This window comes from Saimiri boliviensis, chromosome 1 (genome assembly GCF_048565385.1).
Source record: "Saimiri boliviensis isolate mSaiBol1 chromosome 1, mSaiBol1.pri, whole genome shotgun sequence".
Lineage (NCBI taxonomy): Eukaryota > Metazoa > Chordata > Mammalia > Primates > Cebidae > Saimiri > Saimiri boliviensis.
In genome coordinates, this window is record NC_133449.1 from 50,758,486 (window position 1) to 50,783,155 (window position 24,670).

At 40.0% G+C, this 24,670-nt stretch overlaps 1 protein-coding gene across 2 annotated transcripts in view; it reads right to left on the reverse strand.

Annotated features, from left to right (window-relative positions):
- Positions 1–24,670, reverse strand: part of RPIA (ribose 5-phosphate isomerase A) — a 62,548-nt gene that overhangs the window by 21,683 nt on the left and 16,195 nt on the right. The gene's annotated exons all lie outside the window — the stretch shown is intronic.

Sequence of the window (24,670 nt, forward strand, 5' to 3'; positions counted from 1 at the left end):
ACCAAGAGGTAGGAGATCTAGCCCCATGAATGGTAAAACGAACTGCTGATTAAACCTGGGAGCTGGAAAGAGGCAAAGAGTACAACAAAGATGGTGTTCCAATGCAAAGCTAAGAGCTCCTCCTCAGTGACTCACAACGAAAGAGAATGTCATGGCATCCTAAAGCCTGTGGCAAAACAAGCGTGACAAAAAATTCCTAACATAGAACCAAATCCACAAAATATCAAAAAAACTTTTTTTTTTTTTTTTTTTTACACTTGGGATGATCCAGGTCAACAAAAAAGCTTTTAAAGTAATCTAATGGTACCAAAAAAAAAAAAAGACTGAGGAAGATCATTGTGAATCGACACAAAGTGATTTCCAGCCCATACCTTTAAGTAAATATGAGGAAAAGAATACATACACTTTAAAATGTCAGAATCCAGAGGAACTAAGAAGTGAGGAAGTCGGCAAATTTAGCACAGTGGACTGAGAGATTTAGGATGTTTGTGAAAAAGTCAGCTCCACTGATTTTATAATCGTGCCTCTGAGCTAACCTTTTTAAAAAGGTGACAAAAGGGGAAAGTGGTGGTTATAGCCATCACATGGCTCTGAGCAGGATTCGTGGCTGGAATAAGGGTCTCAAACCTTCATGTTTGAACACCCAGGTCCCAGTGATGCAGGTTTATGTTCATGTCATTGCTTATAATGCACAGAAACCAAAGGATGGAAAACTTTTTTGTAAAGACATACCTTCACAACATTTTCCAATTAAAATGAAAAGCACCTGAGATTAACAATCAGCAGGTACAGGTTCTAATCTTAAATGAGCCAGGCCTGTGACCCCTGGCAAGTTTTCTCATCTATAAAAAGGTAGAGACAGGGCCGGGCGTGGCGGCTCACGCCTGTAATCCCAGCACTTTGGGAGGCCGAGGTGGGTGGATCACAAGGTCAAGAGATCGAGACCATCCTGGTCAACATGGTGAAACCCCGCCTCTACTAAAAATACAAAAAAAAATTAGCTGGGCATGGTGGCGCGTGCCTGTGATCCCAGCTACTCAGGAGGCTGAGACAGGAGAATTGCCTGAACCCAGGAGGCGGAGGATGCGGTGAGCCGAGATCACGCCATTGCACTCCAGCCTGGGTAACAAGAGCGAAACCCCGTCTCAAAAAAAAAAAAAAAAAAGGTAGAGACAGATGAAATGACCAAGGCCAACCTTCCAATCTAAAATCCTAAGACTCTAAGACTAAAGCATAAAGATCTTGAAAACTGTAATGTTGGATCCTGATTCAAACAAACTAAAACATACATTTTTAAAGGATAAGACAATAGAAAAACTTTGAACCCCAGATTTGATGTTATTAAAAATTATTAATGTTATTAGAAATTATTGCCTTTTGTTAGTATTATTGTGATGTTCAAAAAATGCCCAATTTTTAAGAGAGACATATGAAATCTATTCAATGAAATTACATTATGCCTGGAATTTGTTTTGAAATAACAAGACGCTAGAGCACTATTTAGGTATGAATGAAACAGGATTGGCTGTGAACTGATAATCATTGAAACTGGGTGCCGAGTACATGGAAGTATATTTTATTGTTCTCTCTTTCTAAACTTTGAAATTTACCGTAATAAAAAGCTAAAATAAAATGCTGGCTGAATAAGCAAGTTAAAAAAAAAAAAAAAAAAACTTATTATTTTGTACTCCAGAAATGTATACTGAAAAGGATAATACCCAAAACAGTATTGCTAGATTATTTCTTAATTCTTAGATTTCTCCAAAAGTACTATTAGAACTACGCAGCCATTTAAAAAAAAAAAAAAAAAAGGAGATCATGTCCTTTTCAGGAACATGGATGGAGCCAGAGGCCATTATCCATAGCAAACTAATGCAGGAACAAAAAACCAAATACTTCATGTTCTCCCTTGTAAGTGGGAGCTAATAGAGGGTAACAACACACACTGGGGCCGACCAAAGGATAGAGGGTGAAGGGTGGGTGGAGGGAGAGGATCAGGAAAAATAACTAAGTGGGTACTAGGCTTAACACCTGGGTGACAAAATAATCTGTACAACAAACCCCCATGACATGAGTTTACTTATATAACAAACCTGCATATGTACCCTTGAACTTTAACATTTAAAAATATAAAATAAAGTAGCATTAGAGAAACCTAACTTCAGATCTGAGACTATAAAAACATTGGAAAGTGGCCTGAAAGATGGCCCCAATAATCCTCACCTCCTGATATTCATCCTTTGGGTCATCCCTTCCCACGCTGTCCCAGAGTTGGTCTGTGTGACCAATGGCAGGCACAAAGCAGAGGTGATGATATGACACTTTTGAGATTAGTTTATAACACTGCAGAGGGAGGGCAGGGGTAAGGGTGCAGAGTGGCATACTTCTCTTTCTCTCTCTCCTCTCTCACATGGGGTATTAAGCCAATCACTAACACATCACTAACAGCTGGGCACTGTGGCTCATGCCCATAATCCCAGCACTTTGGGAAGTCAAGGTGGGTGGATCATTTGAGGTCAGGAGTTCGAGACCAGCCTGATCAACATGATGAAACCGTCTCTACTAAAAATAAAAAAATTAGCTGGACGTCATGGTGTCCACCTATAATCCCAGCTACTCAGGAGGCTGAGGCAGGAGGATCACCTGAGCCCAGGAGGTGGAGGTTGTAGTGAGCTGAGATAGCACCAATGCACTCCAGGCTGGGTGACGGAGTGAGACTCTGCCTCAAAAACAAACAAACAAAAAAAACCACACTGCTAACTGAAAAGGACATTTTAAAAATAGCTGTCATGTTCTGGACAAGGAGTTGGCTCTCCTTCCCCTAAAAGGCACATTATCTCAACTTCTTCTCTATCATATACTTATATGAACGTAGCATTAATTCTTAGAACATCTGTGGTGTGCCAGGCACCACACCAGACACCAAAGATAGTAACACACACTCTCTGTGCACAAGGGCCTCTATATTCTTATATAAATGTATATACCTTAAATCGGGGGTGTCCAGTCTTTTGGTTTCCCTGGGCCACATTGGAAGAAGAACTGTCCTGGGCCACACATAAAATACACTAACACTAACAATAGCCGGTGAGCTAAATAAAAGAAAAACACAAACACACACACACACACACACACACACACACCCCTCAATGTTTTAAGGAAGTTTATGAATTTGTGTTGGACCACATTCAAAGCCATCTTGGGCCACAGGTTGGACAAGCTTGCCTTAAATGATCATTACAAGCAGCTGAGCTATGCCTCCTCACCACAACCACCAGCCAGCAACCCCAGTACCTGACCAAAGCCTGACCAAAGCCTGGTTGGTGAGCACTGTCTATTTCTGCAGCTAGGAGGCCCACTGTGATTCCCCTGCATATCTCCATAACCCCACCCTCAACTTCTGCAAGCCCTTGGATTCTCCAATCTTCCCCAGCAGACAATAAGCAATACCTGAAGGGGAGCATCTGTACTCCCTTAAAACAGTTCTGTGCCCCCATTCACAACACGGGGCTCAGGAATTCTGCCAGTTTGTGAGGATGAACAACCAAAGTCTGGGCCCCTGTACAACAACTTCAAGATCCCACTAGGATGGGATACTTTAAGTCTGTTCCCATCAGCAAGTTCTCCAACTCTCCCTTCTCCCCACCTGTGACTTGCCTCCCCACAGGACCTCTTTGAGTGGTCCTACGGCTCTACAGAGATTACAAATGGCAATAGCCTCATCCTTCCTGTTAGGTTGAATTGTGTTCCCTCAAAAAAAGACCTATTGAATTTCTAAGCCTCAGTACTTCAGAATGTGACATTTTATGGAGACAGCATCTTTAGAGAGGTAATCAAATTCAAATGAGGTCATTAGAGTAAGCTCTAAATCAATATGACAGGTGTACACAGAAATGTGAACGTGCAGGCAGAGATTAGGGGGATGGGCCTACAAGCCAAGGAATATCAAAGGAACCAGCAACCCACCAAGACAGTTAGGAAGAAGGCACAGAACAGATTCTCCTTCACAGTCTCAGAGAACCAATTCTGCCAACACCTTGATCTCAGAGTACTAGCCTCAGAACTCTGAGACAATACACTGCTGGTTTTTTTTTTTAACCTTCTCGGACTGTGGAACCTTGTTATGGCAGCCTCAGCAAACTGATGCATGGAGTTCAACAAACAACATGGAGGTTTTAACCCACCACTGGCTCAGTGAGCATATGTAGCCACTGGTGCTCCACTGAGCTGCATCTGCTAGACACCAGAAGCTTCCAACTGGCAAGCAAAAGGATCTCTGGAGTGTGTTGAGTAAACACTCCTGCCTGCCTCTTCTGACCAGAGCTCTGGAAAGTGCAAGGGAGCAGGAAAGCTAATGATTAGCTTGTGATTCTGAAGCAAGGCAAGAAGCAAACCCCACAGCTGGTACCTCTTAAACATCTCTCATGATTAGGGACAGTGGCACATGGCAGGCTAGCGGTCTGTTTTCCCTTAATTTCACAATAAAACCTGAAAATGTAGTTTTAATATTTCACAAAATGTAGTTCTCAGGTTTTATAGTGCTGACATAGCAGAAGGGTAAACATTTTCCCTTCTACTACCTAATCAAGGTAGAATTGAAAGCAGAGTGAGCATAAACACTATTTTTGGTTTAAACCAGTTCTGGCTTTCCAGTGCTTTACCTTCTTCTTTACCTACCACCTTTAAAATTAAAGCCCTTTAATTTTAAAGAGCAAATCTACCAAAATCATTTAAATCCCTGCAGGTTTACTTGTTTAAAAAGTAGGGCATGAAACTGTTGATGCTCAGAAAACAATACCCTAAAATAAAAGCCTCAGAAACACACTCAGGAGCTGCCAGGTGGGTGCGGTTGCTCACACCTGTAATCCCTGCACTTTGGGAGACCAAGGCAGGCAAATTACCTGAGGTCAGGAGCTCGAGACCAGCCTGGCCAACATGGTGAAACCTCATCTCTACTAAAAATACAAAAAAATTAGACGGTCTGTAATCCCAGCTACTTGGGAGGCTGAGGCATGAGAATCACTTGAACCTGGGAGGTGGAGGTCGCAGTGAGCCAAGATCAGACCATTGCACTCCATCCTGGTGACTCTCTCTCTCAAAAAAAGAAAAAGAAAAGAGAAAGGGAGGGAGGGAGGGAAAGAGGGAGGATGGAAGGGAAGGAAGGAAGGAAGAAAAGGGAACGAAGAAAGAACAAGGAATGAATGAAGAGAAGGAAGGAAGAGAAGGAAAGGGAAAGGGAAAGGAAAAGAAAAAGAAAAGAAAGAAATATCTTCAGAAACAAAAGTTTCTCTCAATTTATCTGGCGCTCTTGACTCTGGTGCCTCATGCTCCCCTGAGGACAGCCATAGAAACTAGAATCCTTCCTCAAAGGTCACAGAAACCACAGCCACTTTCCTTTTCCCTTTCCCTCAAAGACAGACATAAAACTGTGAAAGGAAAATAAATCTTGGGGCCCCAAAATCACTCAAGCTAGGAACTGCTTAGCACAAACCTGCCTCCCATTCTATTCAGTCAGCCCTCTGCTCAGTCCGATTGCCTCCTTAGGAAAGACTAATCAGAAACTCAAAAGAATGCAATCATTTGTCTCTTATCTACCTATGACCTGGAAGCCCCTTCCAGCTTCAAGTCCTCCCACCTTTGCTTCAAGTTGTCCCACCCTACCAGACGGAATCAAAGTTTACCTTGCATATACTGATTGATATCTCGTGTCTCCCTAAAATGAATAAGACCAAACTGCTCTGACCTCCCTGGGCACATGTCGTCAGGACCTCTTGAGGCTGTGTCATGGGTGTATGTCCTCAACTTTGGCCAAATATACATTCTACATTAACTGAAACCTGTCTCAGATTTTCAGGGTTCACATTTTGGTAACCACGGAGAGATTCTGAGTGGAAGTACCCCTGACTTGACAAATCTCCTATCAGTGCTTGGTACTAGCATGAGCTAATTTTATGGCTCAAACCAACAGGACAACTAGCTGAGGTCTGGGAGTACCCCTCCAGATAATCCATGATCTCCCCAAATATAGTCAAGATCTAAAGCTTAACTTGCTGTACAATTCCCCCTCTTTTTTGGAGTTTTACTTGCTTCTAGCAAGAAAGGCAAGATTCCCTGTTTCCATGACAATGGAAGGCAGGTAACTCCTTCAAGGAGTTTGAGCTCACTCCCAGCAGGGAATATGAATACAAGTTTTATTGGTTTTTGTTTGTTTCCTCCTGCTTCTAGTGTGGTAGAAAGGAGTCTTTAGCCTAAGACCTATCCCGAGGTAAGTCGCTGAATTAGGGTTTTGTCTTGCCTGAAGTTTAACAGCCAGCTGGTTTTAATTTCTCCTTACCATTAGAGCACACAGTGATAATACTATTAGGGGTTTTGTTGTTGTTGTTTGTTCTGGTCTTTCTCCTAACAGGTTTGACCAACTCTACCTGATTTGGATCAAATCTTAGCAAGAATTCAAAATTTATGGGCAACAACCTTCTCTAATTTGATTAAAATTCCTCGCAGATGCAAAAAAAAAAAAAAAAAAAAAAAGTGTTCTTGGTTTCTGTGTTTGCTTCCTGTCTTAAACAAACAAATGTTCTTTCATTTACTTTTCTTCTACCTTATACCTCCTTCCCCCTTTGCCATCTGCAGTACCAAAAAAAAATCTAGATATTTATAATGACTTGAACCCCTTTAAAGAATTCAGAACCAAGGTGCCACTCACCCCTTTTGGCGTGTTCTGCTTTCTTTGTGGAGTTCCAAGAGGCATGGACAGATTCTTCTTAGGTCTAAAGCTCTGTTTTCCTGTATTGCGTGACCTGACCTCTTTGGCTTTAGGGGTACCAGAGATTACCTTGTATCATAAGAGGATTTGACCATGGTGCGTATAATGGCGGACAAGCGCTACAAAGTAGGAGTCGCTGAACACAGTTTACGGGAAGTGGTCTTGGCTGCTGTTTTTTTTCTCTCCTAGTAAGGTGTTGTTTAAGGATCCTAATGCTAGTTCAGAAATGCATCCTAAGGGGGTCTTCTCTATTTCTTTTTTCTCCCTAAATTAATCTCAATTTAGCTTGTCTGTGTGCACTGGAGCGAGAAACTGAGCTGTTGTCTTCATAGGTAAAAGAGAGACTGAGTTTTCTCAGCTCCAAAGAGGGCATTTGCTCCTCCCAGCCAAAAGGCAACCCGGGTGACCAGGGACCTCATGGGAATGTCTGGGGGGTTGACACCCGTGGGCCCACCCCCATCCTGGCCTGGCAACGTACAGCAGCCCCACAGGGAAATCCCTAACAAGTTAATTTTTTAAAAAGGCTCACCCAGGAAACATACATATGGGCTGATCACCCAGCATTTTGAGCTCTCTCAGAGGTCACAGAACTCTGGAAGAGAGAAACTGAGAAACCTAATAGTGCAGAAATGACTCAGTGCTGACACTGTGGGGTCCTGTCCACAAGCAGCACACATTGATCCACCACACAAAAATCCTAGGCTGGCCGGGCATGGTGGCTCACGCCTGTAATCCAAGCACTTTGGAGGCCAAGGTGGGCGGATCACCTGGGGGCGGGAGTTCAAGACTAGCCTGACCAATATGGTGAAACCATCGTTTAAAAAAAAAAAAAAAAAAAAAATCCTAGGTCACAGCTCAGTTCCTCCTTTTAAGAAAAAAAAAAGTGGGAAACAATCTAAGAATGAGAAGAAAACAAAGAGGACCCCCTTTCAAGCTCTCAGTAGGTTTTATGGCACCTCTACTTGCCAGAGTTTATGTAAAATGGAAGTAATGATACAAGATACATGAAAGAAATTATTTAGGCAGATAGTGAAGACAAAAAGTCCTTGGCAAAGTTTCCTTTCTAACAAAAAATAGCCCAAGAAATTATTTTTCTCTAACAAAGAGCAGTCTGAAAAATTGAGCTACAAACACAGATAAGCAAACTGGAAGGGAATGCTGGCAGCTGCGTCAACAGAAAACGGATACCTGGGAGCCAGGCAAGTCCACCATGGAAGCTCCATCTTCCCTGTTTTTGTTAGTGCATGTACAGTAAGAAAGAAATGGGCAACATGGCACAGCTCAGGCAGAGAGCCCAACTGCATAATAAAATATTAGAGTAGGGGTTGCCTAACCAGTTTTCCATGTCCTATATAGATCAGATACCACCTCACCACCAGCTCATCTATAAAACCGCCTGCATGTCACCACAAATCTGGCAACCCATTTTTCAGGACCACTTTCTGTAGCAGAACACTACTGTCTTTCTTTCACCTACTAAATTACCACTCTTAACCTCACTCTTTGTGTGTCTGTGTCCTCGATCTCTGTGGCCATGAGATGATGAACCTTAGGTATTACCCCAGACAACAAGGTGGCTTCAGTAATATGGTCTTTGTGCACATTTACATTAAGGAAAAAGAGCCCTAAGGTCAACCTGCAAACTACAGAGTTCCCTAAATCCTCTTTTTCTCTCTTTTTATTTTCTGCCTATTTTAAATACACTGTTATTTTTCTATTTAAGATAAAAACCACTGTTTGGATCCAACTGGTTCTTTTTGCAAGTCTGTGAATTTGTATTTATCTCATGGCTAAAATTCTGAAGCAAAAGGTATAGGATCTATGTCTGTGTGTATATATACACATAAAAAACCTTTACAATATCTATAATTGTACATTTAACTGATAATTAGATCCGTTTTAATTTCCCTCTAGCATATCAGGTATTTTCTCTCCATACCTTATGACATAAATTTTGCTATTTAATTTTCACCTGAGTTGTTTCCTTTACTATGCAAATTTAAAGCTATTTAGGTAACGACTACCTAGGATGAAAAACAAGTTATCAAGAATTTGAAAGTCTAAAAGTGGGGGAAGAGTCTTTATTCTCTCTCTCTCTCTCTCTCTCTCTCTCTATATATATATATATATATATATATATGTAGACAAATTTGTCATAATTTAGAATCTAAAGTTTTATTAAATTATAGATATTTCATTATTTGAGCATATTCCAGTAAAAATATATTGTAGGAAAACATTCTAAGAAAAATGTGTCCTTTTAAAAAGGTGAACAATTTTTGTCTGATTCAAAGCTTATTTAAAAGTTATGTATAAAACAAGGTAAAAGAAACCATGAAATAAGAGAGATGTAAACAAAGCTATAGAAATTTGGGAGGCCGAGGCGGGTGGATCACGAGGTCAAGAGATCGAGACCATCCTGGTCAACATGGTGAAACCCCGTCTCTACTAAAAATACAAAAAATTAGCTGGGCATGGTGGCATGTGCCTGTAATCCGAGCTACTCAGGAGGCTGAGGCAGGAGAATTGCCTGAACCCAGGAGGCGGAGGTTGCGGTGAGCCGAGATCGCGCCATTGCACTCCAGCATGGGTAACAAGAGCGAAACTCTGTCTCAAAAAAAAAAAAAAAAAAAAAAAAAGAAATAAAGGGGTTTTTTTTGGTGAGAAAGCATAAAAAGAAACAATTTTATATGAGAAAGAATCTTGTATGGCTAATTTGCACCTAGAATAGAATGACTGGTTAAGATAGAGGTATGTTCAGGACAAACCAGAAAGTCCAAGCATGTCATTAATAGTCTAAGTCATAATAAAACAATTTATTTTAAAAAAACAAAACAAAAACTTTTATATGATCAACTTGTCTATAATTAAAGAGAATTTATAATGGTCTTTCTGGAGATTGGGTTTGATATTTTAAAAAATGCACTAAAGAACTGATTAGAACAATAAGTGATTGATTTCTTAAGGGATTTACGCTTAATGATTAGAGATTTTAATTCTATTTTTAAATAAATATTATGTTTTTTAAATTTATTTATTATACTTTAAGTTCTGGGGTCCATGTGCAGAACATGCAAGTTTGTCACTTAGGTATACACACGCCATAATGGTTTGCTGCATTCATCATCCATCATTTGTATTTAAAGATACAATGTTCTTTACAGTCATATATATTAATATATATCTACAATATATATTAATTATATATCTATATTACATATCTATACGTTAATATACTAATATATTGTATATTACATTAAAATGATATTGACATGATTGTATATTATCTTGAAATATAATCATTAAATATGTTTTTTTCCATTTTCTGTTTTTTAAATTATACTTTAAGTTACGAGATACATATGCAAAATGTGCAGGTTTGTTACATAGGTATACACATGCCATGGTGGTTTGCTGTACCCATCAAGCCTGAGACACACGCCAGAAATTAAAGCTAGTCAACTCCTCAAAGCCAAGGGACTATCATGGAAGAGGTGGGTGTGTGAGATTATAACGGCCAATTTTTGAGAGATATCATAATCATAAGTTCAATTTCACTATAAATTAATCATTAACATCAAAAGCACACTGATGCAAGATCAGCATAGGGGCACCTATGTCAGATTAACAAGGTTATCTTGAGGCATTAACTGACTCCTTAATAAAGGTTATAAAGTTTATAAAAGGCTTATGAAAGTTATATCTGGCCGGGCGCGGTGGCTCAAGCCTGTAATCCCAGCACTTTGGGAGGCCGAGGCGGGTGGATCACAAGGTTGAGAGATCGAGACCATCCTGGTCAACATGGTGAAACCCCGTCTCTACTAAAAGTGCAAAAAAATTAGCTGGGCATGGTGGCACGTGCCTGTAATCCCAGCTACTCAGGAGGCTGAGGCAGGAGAATTGCCTGAGCCCAGGAGGCGGAGGTTGCGGTGAGCCGAGATCGCGCCATTGCACTCCAGCCTGGGTAACAAGGGCGAAACTCCGTCTCAAAAAAAAAAAAAAAAAAAAAAGAAAGTTATATCTTATGTTCAAGATTAAAATTTTAGAAATTGTTTATAAAATTTTGAAAAACAAATTTAATTAGCTGTGTATTTTGGCTTATTGTTTGGAAAATTAAGTCTCCTCTCTCGAAGAATAAAGGTGTTTGCCTTTTCTTTTAAATCCGTAAGTTATCACTTTGGTTAAATGAATGACTTATTTTACAAAGACCTGTGATCCTATTTTGTGATATCAAGTGTTTTAAACCTTTGATATTTGATAACTTTCCAAAATCAAATTATAAATTATGTCTTTTTCTGAATTAATCCTTTAAAGACACTAGGTTCCCTAAAGTCCAAAAAATGACATAATTTAGCTTATTTGGTATAAAAACTATACAGGAAGCTTGTCAAATATGAATGGTGTTTGCTTTTCTTTAGGCTGTATTTGTATGAATGTTACTGGTATGTGTTCCAAAATTATGGGAAACTCCTATAATTCTGATATGACTTAATGTATGTTATCAGAAATAACTGTTAAATTATTGTGTGCCACAGAGGTAACAAATTTCTTAGTCAATTGTGTCTCTATGGCTGCCTTAAAATGTTTTGTCATATATTACAATTGTTGTCTTGTTTGGAAGGTGGTTTTATAATCCTCTTGGAAGGTGTAATCAGTCTGCACTTTGGCCCATTCCTTGTAGCCAAAAGTTATATAGCACTAGATACTGATCACCTGTATCCTCACTGTTCCTAAAGATAGGATTTCTGACATTAGAGTCATAGGCTTTTAAGAATTAATTGCATCCCCCATTGTTCTGACAGATGGGATCTCTGAAATCAGAATCATAAGGCTACAGTAATCAAAACAGCATGGTACTGGTACCAAAACAGAGATATAGACCAATGGAACAGAACAGAGGCCTCAGAGGAAATACAACATACCCACAACCATCTGATCTTCGACAAACCTGACAAAAACAAGCAATGGGGAAAGGATTCCCTGTTTAATAAATGGTGTTGGGAAAACTGGCTAGCCATGTGCAGAAAGCAGAAACAGGACCCCTTCCTGACACCTTACACCAAAATTAACTCCAGATGGATTAAAGACTTAAACATCAGACCTAATACCATAAAAACCTTACAAGAAAATCTAGGCAAAACCATTCAGGACATAGGTGTAGGCAAGGACTTCATGACCAAAATGCCAAAAGCAATGGCAACAAAAGCCAAAATAGACAAATGGGACCTAATCAAACTCCACAGCTTCTGCACGGCAAAAGAAACAGTCAGTAGAGTGAATCGGCAACCAACAGAATGGGAAAAAATTTTTGCAGTCTACCCATCTGACAAGGGGCTGATATCCAGAATTTACAAAGAACTAAAGCAGATCTACAAGAAAAAAACAAACAAGCTCATTCAAAAATGGGCAAAAGATATGAACAGATACTTTACAAAAGAAGACATACGGGAGGCCAACAAACATATGAAAAAATGCTCATCATCACTGGTCATCAGAGAAATGCAAATCAAAACCACATTGAGATACCATCTCACACCAGTTAGAATGGCGATCATTAAAAAATCTGGAAACAACAGATGCTGGAGAGGATGTGGAGAAATAGGAACACTTTTACACTGTTGGTGGGAATGTAAATTAATTCAACCATTGTGGAAGACAGTGTGGCGATTCCTCAAGGACCTAAAAATAGAAATCCCATTTGACCCAGCAATCCCATTACTGGGTATATATCCAAAGGATTATAAATCATTCTACTACAAGGACACATGCACACGAATGTTCATTGCAGCACTGTTTACAATAGCAAAGACCTGGAACCAACCCAAATGCCCAACGACGATAGACTGGATAGGGAAAATGTGGTACATATACACCATGGAATATTATGCAGCCATCAAAAACGATGAGTTCACGTCCTTTTTGGGGACATGGATGAACCTGGAAACCATCATTCTCAGCAAACTGACACAAGAGCAGAAAATCAAACACCATATATTCTCGCTCATAGGCGGGTGTTGAACAATGAGAACACATGGACACAGGGAGGGGAGCACTACACACTGGGGTCCGTTGGGGGGAAATGGGGGAGGTGGGAAGAGATAGCATGGGGAGAAATGACAGATACAGGTGAGGGGACGGAAGGCAGCAAAGCACACTGCCATGTGTGTACCTATGCAACAATCTTGCATGTTCATCACATGTACCCCAAAATCTAAAATGCAATTAAAAAAAAAAAAAAAAAAGAATTGCTTACAATTTTTTCAGATCCTGAATTCCAGCTGAATAGCTGACAACAATCAGTTTGAAGCCCCACTTGCCCCACAAGAGGAACAAAATCAGCATGAGAACACTGTTTCTTCATCTCCTGTCCCTTGACTCACCCTATACTCTTTCACCAATCAATCATCTCCACACTTTGACTCATTCTAAAACCCTTGAAATCCCCACCCAAAACTACTCAAGGAGATGAATGAGGATTCCTCCTGTCCCCTTGATTGGTGGCCCTATGATTAAACCTTCCTCTGCTACAACCCAGTGTCACTGCATATTGACTTGCTGTGTGTATTAAGTGACGAACCTACTATGGTTACAGTAGGAATAAAAAAAAAGAGAGAGAAGATTGGTTGAAAGGCTAATTTAAAACCTGTTATACCTCTAATCCTCCCTCTTATTTCATGGTTTCTTTTACCTTGTTTTATACATAACTTTTAAATAAGCTTTGAATCAGACAAAAATTGTTCACCTTTTTAAAAGGACACATTTTTCTTAGAATGTTTTCCTACAATATATTTTTACTGGAATATGCTCAAATAATGAAATATCTATAATTTAATAAAACAGGAGTGAAACTCTGACTCAAAAAAAAAAAAAAAAAAAGATAAACTCTCACTTGCAAGGCTGGAATCTGCCAAACATTTCACTAACATGCATTGACTGTAACCTTCTCGCCTATCAGATAAAGCATAAAGGCAAAAGAAAATCAATCATTTCTCTCCAGATCCTAAGGCACCTGCATATTGGTTAACTTTTTTACCCTATTAAACCGAAAACAAAATTCTATGCCCCTCAACTGACTGATGGACCCCCTACTCTCAGCCAGGGGCATTCCAAAGTAAACCTTAAAATCTAGTTCGAGTCATGATGGGAAAGGGGAGTCGGACATGTTTCATTTTACCATCTTCTCTTTGGAATTTAGATGCAACTGACAAGCATTAACATTAAAACAGATTTTTTTTCTTTATCTTTTTTCAGAAATAGGGTCTCACTATGTTGCCCAGGCTGGTCTCAAACAGCTCAAGCAACCCTCACACTCCATTCTCCCAAAGTATTAAGATTACAGGTATGAGCCACCACTCCCAGCTAAAACAGATCTTCTGATAAACAAAACAATTTGTAGCAATAAGACACCAAATTCCAACCTGATGCTAATATAGAATCACATGATAGCAGGTCCTGAAAGAAACTAAAGTATTTCCTAAAATACATTTCTTTGACGTATTTTGAAATAGCCCAGTAAAGCTGTCTCTTGTAGGGGAAAAAAAAAATCTACATTCTGTAAGGAATCCCCTTCCCTTTCCAGGTCTTTTCCTTGACCCAGGGGAGAATTAATTAAGAGTCTGGCACTTTTTAAGTCTGATAAGAAACATTTACAATGTATTCTGACAACTGCTACCTAGAAGCTTCATCTACATGACAAGAACCTTGGTCTCATAACCCCTTATCGTCACCCAAACATTCCCTTCTCTTGCTTCCAGGTCTTTAGATAATAATTATTTCAACCAACTGCCAGTCAGAAAATCTTTGAATGCAGCTATGACCTGGAAACCCTCCCCATTCTGCCCTTGAGCTTCAAGTTTTCCCACCTTTCCAGACTGAACCAAAGTACATCTTACGTGTACTGATTGATGTCTTATGTCTCCCCAAAACATAAAACCAAGCTATAGCTTGACCACTTTGCAGTGGTTTCTTTAACTAGCTGAGTGTTTTTCTTTTCAAAAGCTCCTTTGTCTGTACCAATCCTTTCCATTCTATATAAGAGCAATTGAGATAAAACAGCTCCATCAGGCACGGTGGCTCATGCCTCTAATCCCAGCACTTTGGGAGGCCAAGGTGGGCAAATCACAAGGTCAGGAGATCAAGACTACCCTGGCCAAAATGGTGAAACCCCATCTCTACTAAAAATACAAAAAAGTAGCTGGGCATAGTGGCAGGCACTGTAATACCAGATACTCGGGAGGCTGAAGCAGGAGAATCGCTTGAACCCAGGAGGTGGAGGTAGTAGCAAGCTGAGACTGCGTCATTGCACCCCAGCCCCGGCAACAGAGAGAGAGACTCTGTCTCAAAAAAAAATATTGCTCCAAAGATAAAGGACGCTTGTACCCTCCAGCCAGAATCTCAGGTATTTTTAGGTGACAAAGAATCCTGTGGAGGGGTAAGAAGAGATTCCCCATGACATTCAGTAGTTCCAAAGAGCTTCACCAGCAACAGAAAAACACTTAAGTTGTAACAGCTCCTTCAAGGAACTCTCATAACAGGCTGGTCACCTAGCATTCAGGGCACCTCACCTCTTTGGCAGGTGAGTTTCTCCTGAAAACATAAGAGAGCAGACCAACTCAGGGGTAAGAGCCCGAGGAGTGAAGCTCATAAGCAACACATTTTGACCTTGAACATATTCTTTTTTTTGAGACGGAGTTTCGCTCTTGTTACCCAGGCTGGAGTGCGATCTCAGCTCACCGCAACCTCCGCTTCCTGGGTTCAGGCAATTCTCCTGCCTCAACCTCCCGAGTAGCTGGGATTACAGGCAGGCACCACCATGCCCAGCTAATTTTTGTATTTTTAGTAGAGACAGAGTTTCATCATGTTGACCAGGATGGTCTCGATCTCTTGACCTTGTGATCCACCCACCTCAGCCTCCCAAAGTGCTGGGATTACAGGCGTGAGCCACCGCGCCTGGCTGACCTTGAACATATTCTTAATCTGGTTCAGACAAAGGAGAAGGGAGGAGTGACATGGAAAACAAGATGTCTGAAGTTGAAGCTATTGAAGGAGAGTTACCATCTTCCATGACACCAGCTAGGTTTGTGACTAAAAATTATGGCACCTCATCTTATAAAATTTTTGACTCATTGGACCAACATCCCTAAAAATGAAATTAGTTTAATTTGGCCAAAATGGGGCTCATTCAAGACCCCAAAATTGTTTTATTTACATGAATGGAACAAGTGAATTAAAAATTAAACAGAAACAATGAGATAGTTACTACAATGTTTTTAGAAGCTTCTAAAAGAAGGAATGATAAAATTGCTTCCATATAGGAGGTGAACCAATCTCGGAAACTGTTTCTTGACTGAAAAAATTATCTCATGTTTCCACTGTCTCATCTCCCCTCCGCCTGCTCCTCCAGAACTCTCTTATCCTTTCATAAGTGTCTTGGCCAGGTACAGTGCTCATACGTGCCCAGGAGTTCAAGACCAGCCTGGACAACACAGTGAGACCTCATCTCTACAAAAAATGTTTAAAAACCTGGGCATGGTATCATGTACCTGTAGTCCCAGCTACTCAGGAGGCTGAGGCAGAAGGATCTCTGCAGCCCAGGAGGCCAAGGCGGCAGTGAGCTATGATTGCACCACTGTACTCCAGCCTGGGCAACAGAGCAAGACCCTGTTTCAAAATAAAAAATGAAGAACTGCCTTAGCCAGATCAGATGATCAGATGTTCCTTACTCCCTCCTCCACCCACAGAAGTTTTGACAGCACCTTTTAGAGAAAAGCCTGACCCAAAGGGAGAACCTTCAGTAGTCTGAGGTTAGACCCCCAGGATGAGGCAGAACTTAGAGCCCTTACTAAGGAATTTCAGATCCTATCCAGGATCCTACAAGTTTTTCTAGGGAGGTTAGTCTAACAGTAAGAACTTATGAACCTAGCTATTCAAATCTGTTATCAGTTGGTTAACATGTTAGTATCTGAAAGAAAAGTGAGGGAATGAGCAATAAAGGCTGACTGAAAAGATCTACTAAGTGATTTTCATAAACAAATGACTGAAGATGCAAAAAAAAAGCTCAGGAACTAGCAAATCTTTTAGCGCAAGTAATGTCGCAGATATTTCCCAGGGATTACAGGTGTGCTGGTCTACAGTCCAGCAAGGTAAACAAGACCAAATGAGACTGTGCTGGACTATTCTGAAAGATTTGAAAAGATTTTTAAACAATATTCAAGAATGAAGAGAGTCTAAGAATCATCAGAATGATTATTAAATTCAATCTTCCTTGACAGACTGAACAAGCAATTGGCCAAAGTGGTCAAAATGTACCAAATAAATTGGGATTCGGTGCATACTTTTGGAACTCGTGAACTTAAGCTGATGAATTAGCTAGAGTTATACAGTGGACAAAAGGCAACAAACCACTAAAATAATGAATTTACTGTTTCAACAACTTACTAATCAGGTTACCTGATCTAAATAGAGACCTCTCTTTCAAAAGGGAGCCTCAGAAACAGCTAAAGATGTCTGCTATTCTTGCAAGAAATAGGACATCTAAAGAAAAATTGCAAAGAGCTAAAATGGGTACAGAGACAAAAAGAAAAAGAAAAACAGAAGTAGGGGTACTCCAAGGAAACAGAAGGCTTTTCCCTTCCTCATAAGCAATACTCTGAAGGAAATGGACCCATATACAAATGGAGAACAAACTAAAGCATTAGTTGACATGCAGCTACCCTTTCTGTTCTCAGTCCTACCTTTTTAAAGAGCCCCCTTCCTTGGAGTATTCAAACAATTCAACTGGTAGGGGTATCAAATCAAATGACTGCATATAAATCAAAACTTTTGTCTTTCCAATTAGGAAATTTAGATGGACATTGTTCTTTTCTTTTGGTGCTTTCTGCACTGATATCTTATAGAAAGAGACTTTCTGGAGCTTGATAATGCTCATATTTCCTTCTCAAAAAGAGGAGAGGCCAGGTACAGTGGCTCACACCTATAATCCCAGCATTTTGGGAGGCCAAGGTGGAAGGATCACTTGAGCTCAGAAATTTGAGACCAGCCTGGGCAACATAGTGAAATCTCGTCTCTACTAAAAAAAAAAAAAAAAAAAAAGAAAAAGAAAAAAGGAGAAATGTTTTTGGAGATTTAAGAGGACTGACTGAAAATTATTAATCAGAAAACTCTGATCAGATGATCATCAAAATTCAATCATTAAGTATTAAGACAAAAATTCATTAAGCCAACCCCTATTTATGGTCCCAAATGTCTAATAACACAGAAAAGATTTTAACACCATCCCAACAGAGATACAGGTGGATCCAAATCAATCACTTCCCATGTTAAACTGTATCCATTAACACAGTAAGCAATAATTGGAATAAAGCCAATAATCAAAGCTTTAATGAATAAAGGACTAATTATCCTTTGTACCAGTCCTCGTAATATTCCTGTCCTCCCAGTACAGAAACCTCATGAGAAAGGGTGGAGACTGCACAAGATTTGAGAGCCATTAATAATACTGTGAATTACCATCAGCCAATGGCTTCAAATCCCTATACTTTTTTAATCAATTAACTGTAAGCATAACTATTTCACTGTAATTGATTTACACAGTGCTTTTTTTTTTTAAACATACTGGTAAATCATGAGAATCAATATTTATTTGCCTTTACACGGAATAATCATTATACTTGGACTGTTATGTATGCCTCAAGATTATACTGAAAGCCCAACTAATTTTTCACAAATGTTAAGGGTTGACCTGGCTGAGCTAAATTTTGAAGGAAATTCTACTCTACTTCAGCATGTGGATGATTTCCTGTCATGCTACTCCAGTGTGCACAACTGTAAAAAGAACTCCTATACTTACTGGAACAATTAGCAGGAAAAAAAAAGGCATAAAGTATTAAAAACAACTACAATTTTGCTTAACAAAAGTAAAATATATGGGACATTTAATTTTTAATGAGACTACATATAAATCCAGATCAAGTAACTGGAATTCTTGCATACCTCACTCCAAAAAGTAAAAGACAACTCAGAGTTTTTAGGTTTAACTAGCTACTGCAATAGCCAGGTCCCCAATTTTCCTCTCACAATACAGCCTATATATATGTTGCTGAAAGAAAATCAACCTGACCCCATACAAAGGACATCAGAGGGACACACAGCTATTCACAAAATAAAATCTTGTAAGGCCCCTGTTTTGGGCTATCCAAATTATCAGCTGCCGTTTATCCTATTTGTTAATGAAAATCCCTGACCGTGCTCTAGGTGTTCTAACCCAAACACAGGGACAGAGCAGACCTACTGGCTATTATAGTCAGCAATTAGTCTCTATAGCATGTGGGCTACTCCCTTGTCTTGAGGACCATTTCAGCCACTGCTATGCTCCTTAAGCCCACTCAGACAACTGTAGTAGGGCTCCCCTGACTATGTATATACCTCATTCTATAGAACCTCTTTTAAAGTCACATCACACACAAGACTTTTCTGTTAGCAAATTGGCTTCCAAGTATGAAGTACTTTTACGCTCTGATCCATATATTAATATTACCTTCTTGGTATAATAACCCTACAACATTAGTTCCTGAAGGAACAGATGAGCTACCTCATGAGTGTATTTTACTAACAGAACAGCTTTTGGTGCCCAGACAGGCTTTCAGGAGACACCACTGAAAAATGCTAATATTACCTGATTCACAGATGAATCCCATTTAAAGGATGAATTTGAAGAATACCAAACAGATTGTGTAGTTTTATCTCTTTTCACATCATAGAGAGCAATCTCCTGCCTAAAGTAAAATCAGCACAGTTGGCTGAGTTGGTAGCACTCACCAGAGCTTTTCAATTGGCCCAAAACCAAACAGCTAATATGTACTCTGACAGCCACTACACTTTTGCTGTAGCTCATTACCGAGACCAGCTTGGCTGTCAAGACCCCTACCCAGGCGGCGCTGAAGGCATTAAGAAACAGACACCCAGATAGAACAGCAAAGTGGGACTATCTGGGAGCCAACAGTCTTCCAAGCTGAGAACTTCAGGGGCTTACAGCATTCCAGGCTGAGGGCCTTGAGCAGATTTATTCTCAGGGGCCCACGTATTTATTCTCTCTGAACAGGTGATTAACGAACAGGTGTTCTATGTTTTCTCCTAGAACAAAAAATAAACTAGGCAGACAGCTGGTGCCTGCTTACCACTGATCAAAGACAAACTAGAAAGTACTCTCCACAAGGCAGTCACAGGGGCAGGGTCACATATCCCATGCTTAAAGAATTGTTTTTAACTGGTACATCATATACATACAGTTTTGCTACTTTAGAATGCCCCAAACAGTTTTCCGCTTGGGGGGCCGGCTAGGTTTTCCTTGCCATTGTTCTCAGCAAACACTATAGTCCATCATACACTCAGCAGCTATGACTTGATAATGTCACAGAAACGGCAAGGTAACCTCCTCTGGACATCCTATTAAACACCAGAGCTTTTCAGTTGGCCCCAAACCAAACAGCTAATATGTACACTGGCAGCTGTTACACTTTTGCTGTATCTCATGACTTGGGAATGCCATGGAAATGGCAAGGTAAAATTCTCTGGACATCCTATTAAACATGGCTCTCAAAAGCCAATCAATTACCCAAAAAAAAAAGAGGCTATTGTTTAAGATTCCTGGACATTCCAAACTCAGCCCTTCAGAGAAAAAGTATTTTGTTGATGCAGCAGCCAAGAAGGCTGCTCTAACACTAATATCGGATGAAACTGCGTAAGTGGCTTTTTTTTAAATGAGCTCCATTGAAAAGGAACTCCAAGTGGCTCAAGAAAAGGATTCAGAGAAGGAAAAGCAGATATGGCTAACAAAGGAGACACACATTTCCTCCACTTGCAAATTACATTATGGACTCAACAACAGACTTGTTTTGCCTTTGCAATTTATTTCAATTTCCTGTATTACAACATTTCAGCTCTCACTAGGGACCTCAGAAAATGACTGCCTAAGAAAAACAGTAATACTGGAAACCTTCACCAATAGCTCATAAGACTTATGCGAAATGTGCAGTTTGTCCTAAACATAATCCAGGAAAGCCTCTTCATGAATATTAAGGGCATTTTCCTTTGCCCACCACACCTTTTGATATCTGGCTAGTGGATTTTACCCAACTACCTCCAACTCAGGATTATAAATAGGTACTGGTTATGATTTGTGTGTTCTCTCACTAGGCTGAAACGTTTCCTTGCAGAAGAATCACAGCACACGCAGGAGGAAGATATCTGCTGAAGCAGATGATTCCCTCTTGGGGAATTCCTTCCAAATTACATAGTGATAGAAGAACTCATTTTACTAGAAAGATGGTCCACTCAATTTGTAAAATCTGGCCCACTTTCCAACATTTTCATTTTGGGTACCATCCTTAGCCTTCTAGATTGGTAGAACAAATAAATGGAATAATAAAGATTCAGCTGGCAAAATCAACAAAAGCTTTTCATATTACTTGGCCCAAGGCTCTTCCGTTGGTTTTCCTTAACCCAAGAGCAACTTCTCTTGGATAACATCAACTAACCCTTTATGAGATAATTACAAATCAACCTATGAAACAGGATAGCAGTCTACATGAACCAACTTTATTGAAAGGTGCTATACTCAGTTGTTGTTAAGGCTTAAATAAACTTCTTTCCCCAAAAATAAATTAATGAACGATTTCAGTGCACTCCTGGGAGACAAATATCTTCAATCTGTAATCCCAGCTACTAAGCAGGCTGAGGCAGGAGATCGTTTGAACCTGGGAGGTGGACCTTTTTTTAATTGAAAAAGACATCAACTATAAGATTCATTTGAATATCACTGGAAAGGACTCTATCAGGTTTTTTTTTTTTTTTTTTAAGATGGGGTTTCACCATGATGGCCAGGCTGGTCTTGAACTCCTGACCTCAGGTGATCCACCTCAGCCCACCAAAGTGCTAGGATTACAGGCATGAGCCACAGGTATTGTTAACTAATTGCTGTGCAGCAAAACTTCAAGGAGCTGATTCCTGGATTCAAATTTCTCATTTAAAGAAAGATCCAACAATTAAATGAGCTTGTAAGTCCACTGGAGACCTCCAATTAAAGACCTCTAAGATTCCTGACACCTCTGAGGATGGGAAGCAAACAAGAACTGAGTAGATAACACTGCCCAAAATACCAGACCAGGCATGAACTCACAATGAATTTCTTCTGCATATACCTTTTGTTTTTATATTTTCCTGTATGACTGAATGTCTACTGACACCCCCTCATTTGTTTGCTCCCCATTCCTCATACTGGGAAACTGCTAATATAACCGATGTGAAAGTAAGACAAACTTTTTTTTTTCCAATTTCAAGATTTTGGAACCCTGACATCAACTTCTTCGAATCAGTCCAATGTTCCCATAGCCTATGGCATCGGTTTTTCAGGCATAATACATTGTCAAGAGGCCCCCATTTAGAAAAAAAATATCCAGGAAGTTCTTCCCAATTCCATGCCTGGTCTGACAATTTTTAATACTTTACAAATAGAAGGCCAGGTGCAGTGGCTCACACCTGTAATCCCAGCACTTTGGGAGACCGAGGCGGGTGGGTCATGAGGTCAGGAGTTCAAGACCAGCCTGGCAACATGGTGAAACCCCCATTTCTACTAAAAATACAAAAAAAAAAAAAAAAAATTAGCCGGGCATGGTGGCAGGTGCCTGTAATCCCAGCTACTCAGGAGAATCGTTTGAACCCAGGAGATGGAGGTTGCAGTAAGCCCAGATCATGCCATTGCACACCTGACTGGGTAACAGGGCAAGACTCCATCTCAAAAAAAAAAAAAAAAAAAAAAAAATCACTACGTTACTCTGAATGCAGATGGTCATTTACTATACAAACTCATGGATATGATGGAAGACATTTAGCTGCAGCTTATGTGCCTTGCCATAGTATCTCTTGTCCTAGGAGCCAGGGACCTTGTTTTATGGCTGGTCTATACAACGTTCTAATGAAACTGGAAATCAAATAATGAGAGCTACTTGGTAGACAAGAATACCACCAGAGGATAACTTGGAAATGTTACCAGGGAGAATGTGAGAAATCTTACAGCATACTCAAACTAAACTATATCTAGAGGTGACTACTGCTCATCTCACCTTAACTTGGAGCACCCAACATTATTGCGTTTGTATCCTGTATGAAAATTACACTTCCATTATAAATGCTCAATGGCAACAACATGTTTGGTGGATAAAACAGCACGAGCCAATTAAGACAAAAAGAACCTTAAGTGCAATAAAGGCAGGACTTGAGATATTAGGACACGTCGAAAATGTATTTAACGACAACAAAAAAAAAAATCACAGGAAAAGTCAATATTACTAGTCTAAATAGATTAAAGGAAATAATCTTTCACAAGGAAGGTATGGGTTGGCAAGCTACATGAAAAGATGACACTATTGTTAAGCAGGTAAATCAACTACTCAATTAACAAGGAGCCACGTCAAAACCCAGTGACGGGAAATGGCATGCACTGAAACTCAACAAGGTTTACTGACCGTGCTAATCCAAATGGAAACTAAAGTGGCCTCTAAAATGTGCCCTACCATTTTGGATGCAGAAACACACAACGTATACATTTATGTGAAAACATATGAACACTCTTCCTCCTAGAAAATTACTACAAAGGATATATAGCTTAATTCACTGTACTCCTACAGAATTAGCGCCTCACATAGATAACTAGGCATATAAACATAGAACTAGTAGGAATAGAAATTTTTTTTAGTAACACCCATATTTTCCCAATGGGGAGTTGATGGGCCATATTAAATAATAATACTTGGAATCCAACTTCAGTTCTACATTGTAAACAAATCCAGGAAGTTGGTGCTGTCCCCAAAATGTCTGGAATCCTGAAATCACATAAATATGACCCTTAATTTCTTTTATCTTTAAGTTCCAGGATACATGTGCAGGATGTGCAGGTTTGTTACACAGGTAAATGTGTACCATGGTGGTTTGCTGCACCTATCAATCCATCACCTACGTATTAAACCCTGCACACAGTAGCTATTTATCCTGATGCTCTCCCTCCCCCCACCCCCCAGACAGGTCCCAATGTGTGCTGTTCCCCTCCCTGCGTCCATGTGTTCTCACTGTTCAGCTCCTACTTACAGGTAAGAACATGCAGTGTTTGGTTTTTTGTTCCTGCGTTAGTCTGCTGAGGATAATGCCTTCCAACTCTATCCATGTCCCTGCAAAGAACATGATCTCGTTGCTTTTTATGGCTGCATAGTATTCCATGGCATATATGTAGCATATTTGCACCTCCGCCTCCTGGGTTCAGGCGATTCTCCTGCCTCAGCCTCCTGAGTAGCTGGGATTACAGTCACGTGCCACCATGCCCAGCTAATTTTTGTATTTTTAGTAGGGACAGGGTTTCACCATGTTGACCAGGATGGTCTCGATCTCTTGACCTTGTGATCCACCCGCCTCGGCCTCCCAAAGTGCTGGGATTACAGGCTTGAGCCACCGCGCCCAGCGATATGTAGCATATTTTCTTTATCCAGTCTATCATTGGTGGTATTTGGACTCCATGTCTTTGATATTATGAATAGTGCTGTAGTGAACATACACGTGCTTGTATCTTTACAACAGAATGACTAATATTCTTTTGGGTATATACCCAGTAATGGGATTGCTGAGTCAAATATTTCTGGTTGTAGGTCTTTGAGGAATCGCCACACCATCTTCCACAATGGTTGAACTAATTTACATTCCTACCAAGAGGGTAAAAGCATTCCAGTGTCTCCACAGCCTTGCCAGCATCTGTTGTGTCTTGACTTTTAAATAATCGCCATTCCGAGTGACACGAGATGGTATCTCACTGTGGTTTTGATTTGCATTTCTCTAATAGTGATGTTGAGCTTTTTTTCATGTTTG